Here is a 4,808-nt window from a genome sequence, read left to right as displayed (position 1 = left end):
AGAGAGAGAGAGAGAGAGAGAGAGAGAGAGAGAGAGAGAGAGAGAGACACAGAAAGAGACAGAGAGAGAGACAGAGAGAGAGAGAGAGAGACAGAGAAAGGGAGCAAGAAAAATAGTAACATGTATGCCTTTGATATCCTTCAGGAAAATATGAGCAAACATAACTTTACATGGCTAGAAAAGAACCACATTTTTGGGCTAACACTTTGCCTTGCAAAGTGTACTTCAGTTATGAAAATATCTAAAAGGAATGTGCCCAGGACAATGCCATTGTGCTTTGTGTACAGGCAGATCCTTTCTCAAGAATAAAGACTATGTCTCAAGGCACAGGAATGCCTCAGAGCCTGTAACTTCACAACAAAAGCATAACTTTGGCTTGCCTTACACACAAAGCAATGCCCACTCCATACAGGTGAAAAGCTCTCATTCCTGTAAGTTGTTTGGCTTTGTTTGGTGTCTTTATAGTCTAAGGAAGATCTATCATAACAAAAGAAAACACATATTAGGCACCTGAAGATAACTGCTGTTTACCTACCACTATTTTAAAATAAACTTTACCTACTCCCTTCTGTTTGGTAACTCCAGGACAATGATAAGTACAGTGTTTCTAAACATCTCAGAGTAGCAATCATGCCCTATTCTGGCCTCTGAGAGGTGTTAAGCTCATCCACCTAATTATAAGTCTCCCTCTGTTAGCACCACCTCATCATTAACTCTCTAAGCTAAACAGTAGTTTTGAAGAAATAAAAATAGACACAAGGTAGTATTTTTGCTCAAATTTTGGTTACAATAGATGAGAAAGAAAAGTCATTTTGTTTGTGTGTATAATAAGCGTCTTCACCTTGTAAAAATAAAAATTGCTTTTGGTGTATTTTGACTAGCGAACTCTAATATAAGCTTTTTCTCAGAATACTGTTTTCCTGTGTTATTTCAAAACAGTACTGCCTCACAAAACATAAGCCGTATCTGTTATATCATTTCTAGTTTTGGGGTAGGGGAGTAAACAGTAAAAAGAAATGGGAAATAAATATTATAAAATGCTCTATTAAAACCAACACTCAATATGTTAGCTTTAAAAGTTAATATAAATATAATATAATCAAGTATTTTACATTCTTTGTACAAATTTTTCACAAGCCAGAATGTATTTTACATAAAAGATCTCAGTACCAGCAGCACATGTAGCTAGTGGCTACTGTACCTTGCAGCACATTCTAAACTTCCTGGAAAATGGAGTTTATGATCTAGAAATCCAAACACTTTAAAACCTTCCAATACATCCTGTGAGGACCCTAAACAGAATCAAACACTTGGTGAACATATTTTGCTCATTTCTTCTTCTGTCCTGACCATCATAGACAGAGGCTCTCTAATGCCCTTTAAAGGGGAAAACAAAAACCAAAAACAAAACAAACAAAAAACGAACAGCAACAACAAACCTCAACTGCCTACTGATTTGGGCTTACTCCAAGCAAGATCTGTGATGTTCTCTACTCTGCACACCTTTCCATCTATCGACAAGCTGAAAGCCAGAAGCTGCAATAAGACTTTTTTTCTCCATAAACAGATCAAATACTAGACTAATGTATGGTGACAGCAATGGGGAGGACGGGGCAATATGTAAAAATATTTTTTACAATAAAAATCGGACCTATTATATAAGAATGGCACCCTCTTCCTCAAGGAAAGCCGTCACTGCATGTTTCTACCCGCCTCCTCCACCCCCAAGGAGAAACCTTGAGCTAATCTCTTCTTGCTCTGAAAAGAACCAAGTGTTTCATTTCACAGGAATTCTATGCCCTGAGCAAGAACAGAATGTTAGAACCAAAATTTAATGAATTTCACTTGGAGTCTGCCTGAGATGTGGAAGTGTACACACAAGCAGTAATATGCCAAGCCATGTAACACTTTGCTTTCTCTTTTGGCATGTGCCAGATACTACACTAGATTTGTATCTTCTGCTCAAATTTGCTCTCAGTTACAGGAGAAAAATATTAAATGAAGCATTCATTATGTGAGGTCTGTTTAAGTCTCTCTCAATAATAAAATGTGTCTATGATGTATATGATGTCTCTGGTGACGGTGTAACTTTAAAACAGATGAACAGGTTTCCTCGGGCTGATCCAACCTGTTCTACAAACACAACCATCAACTTAGTACTTCTCGGCAAGGAAACTCTGCATTAAACAAAGAAACATTAAAAAAAAAAAAAAAAAAAAAAAAACTATGTCTAGATCTTGTAAAAGAAAAAAAGTATAACGAAGATAAAACTGAAACATGATGGGTTTCTTGAAAGCTAGTTTAACTGTCACCAATTTTAAGGAGGCAAAGATGGAAGTGACAGCCACGTGCTTTCTTTGACTGTGAAATAACGCATTGTCTTCAGGCTATCAACTCCATATTTAACACATACTTCGTACTGAACTAAATCCTTCAAGGATCCTGCATTCCTTGAACTTTCGCTTTAACTTGTCTTGGGGATCAGAATTTTATCTCACAAACAGGACCAGGTAACAACACCAACACTGTAAAGTCATAGATGAGAATGTGGACATAGACACTTACCCTGGGTTAGAAAGTTATGGCCTAAGTAAGTTCTTTATAGAAACACTGTGTTGAAACTACTGGAATGTCCACTAGTGTACTATTTCAAAGCATGCTGCAGAAGGCCTGTGAACCCAAAGGCCGTAATTATGAGTTCCCTCTCCTTGTATTAATTTGCTTATGAAATAGCTCAGAGTATGGCAGATTTTATTAATCACTTGCTATATGGTCTGTGCCTATGTTGATGGACACAGAAACCTAAGACAGTGGCAATAACCTTCCAGGCAGCTTCTAACTTTGTTTTTAATCCTGGGGATGTATACTGCACATAAACCCATCTTAGCAGCCTAATTGGCTTGTCTCAACATCCATGTAGTTGTAACATGATGTGGGCTAGCCAAGAAGGCTTCAACTCCATCTATATATGTGTGTGTAATTTCTTTAAATCTCCGGTTATGTGCTCTAAAATCAAAGTACTCTCATATGATACATTACTCACAATATCAGACTCGGTCTTTAAAAAAAAAAAAAAAAAAGGTTGAGGAAAGGCTACATATTTGTCTTGGTTTTATCTAAAAACCAGTCCATATACTGACTACTTTTCATGAAAGCAATTCGACCAGCCTTCTGTGGCTCCACCCTGGAAAGCTCTATACTTACTTTTCTTACAGTTTTTGAGTGACGCACTACAAAAGGACCAGAAAGGGAGGAAAAGCGGCAGCCCTCTCAAGCAGGGCGTCTTCCGCCCTGTAAACTTGGCAAAAAGCACACTGGACTGAAATACAGCACTCTCCATATAAGGCAGCCCAACTAAACATGTCATGCGTAATTTATGGGTGGCAGGCAGAGCATTAACCTCTGCGTGCACATACTTGGCCCACATGAAGCCGGTGCTGGATGGCAGCCCCGGCAGAGGGTTGCGGGCGCGGCTGGGACCCGCGCGACCGGTGGCCGTCCCCGTCGACCCTGGCAGAGGTCACCGAGTTCACAACACTCGGCCACGCACCTGCCCCCGCTCCCGGGACACCCGTCCTGCCCCACGGCACCCCGCGGGGGCCCGCAGAGAGGCGCGGGACAGGGCCGGTAGCCGCAGCGCGCGGTCCCGGTGCGGGCTGGGGACCCCCTGAGCGCCACCGGAGGCCGCCGCAGCGCCGCCCGCAGCGCAGAACAATGCGCGGCCGCCCCGCCACTCACCTCTCACGTGGCCGTGCAGGCTGCCCGCCGGGGCCCCGACTGCCCGGGGCATTGTGGGATCGCGACTCCGGGATGCCCGCCACGGGAAAGGGAACTGGCCGGGTCCGGGTCACGGGAGCATGGCGAGCGCCCGGACTCGTCGGGCTGCGGCGAGAGACTGTGGCATGTCGCCGTGCAGCCTCTTATCGCCGCGCGCCGGTTTCCGCCGCTGCGCGGCCCCTCCCCCGCGCCAGCCCAGCCAGGAAGGCGCGCGGACGCGCCGAGCTCCCACGCGCAGCCCCGGCCCCCGCCCGCCCGCCCGCTCGCTCTCCCGGGCCCGCGCCGCTCACCGCCGCTCCAGCTCCTGGGCCTCCGCGCCCAGCCCGCGAGGCCCGCAAGGTTAGACGGAAGGTTAGAGTCAGCGGCCCGGCCTGCGGCGGCAGAAGCAGCGCACCGCTTGGAAGCTGGAAGGCGAAGGGCGGGAAAGAAGCTGCACGGGTGTTGGTGGGTATCTTTCTCAGTAATCAGCACTCATAGTTTTGGAGTTCTGCGAGAAAACTGATAGTCACCCAAACACAAACACAGGCCACCTTCCGGTAAATAAAACTTGCAGTTTAAAGGCTCCCTTACTTCCAACTCTGCAGTGTGGTGTACAGAAAGCAAGCAGGGCACCCTCTTTTAAAATAAAATAACATCTTAGGCTATGCAGAGGTACTCCCACGCAAACAAGCCCTGGGCAACTGCTCGCCTGAGCAAATGAAACGCCAGCTCCTAGTTCATTAGGTGCTGTCCTGTAACTTGGCTTTGAATGAAAAGAATTCTGGGCGTCTGAGAAGAGATAAAGTTTGAAGATCTGCGGACGAGATTTCCGGTGAATTTCAGGAATTTTGATAACTTCGTCAGGGATGATTTTTAACTAAAAAACAAAAAACGTTTGTTTCATGGTTTGAACATGAGTTGGGGTGAACGATTGCAAACTAGCTGGATTTCTCCTTGCCTGTTTGTGTTGAGTGGGTGAGGCATGCTTTCCCAGGCAGAGTATATGAGAGAGAGAGAGAGAGAGAGAGAGAGAGAGAGAGAGAGAGAGAGAG

General features: G+C 45.0%; 1 protein-coding gene across 23 annotated transcripts in view; it reads right to left on the bottom strand.

Annotated features, from left to right (window-relative positions):
- Mbnl1 (muscleblind like splicing regulator 1) overlaps window positions 1-4,808 on the bottom strand; it is a 172,996-nt gene that overhangs the window by 141,497 nt on the left and 26,691 nt on the right. For 5 of the 23 annotated variants that reach the window (XM_028763516.1, XM_028763512.1, XM_028763523.1 and 2 more), the window contains exon 1: window positions 3,739-3,983. The exons of 16 other annotated variants lie outside the window; for them this stretch is intronic. The gene's annotated coding sequence lies outside the window, so the exon portion shown is untranslated. Of the gene's footprint in view, window positions 1-3,738; window positions 3,984-4,808 lie in introns of those variants that run through there. 2 more of the 23 variants (XM_028763501.1, XM_028763520.1) reach the window with 1 other exon arrangement.

The sequence above is a fragment of the Grammomys surdaster genome, unplaced genomic scaffold (assembly GCF_004785775.1).
Source record: "Grammomys surdaster isolate TR1022 unplaced genomic scaffold, NIH_TR_1.0 139, whole genome shotgun sequence".
Taxonomy (NCBI): domain Eukaryota; kingdom Metazoa; phylum Chordata; class Mammalia; order Rodentia; family Muridae; genus Grammomys; species Grammomys surdaster.
The sequence above is the reverse complement of the archived record's forward strand: the minus strand, read 5'-3'. Positions and strand labels throughout refer to the sequence as shown.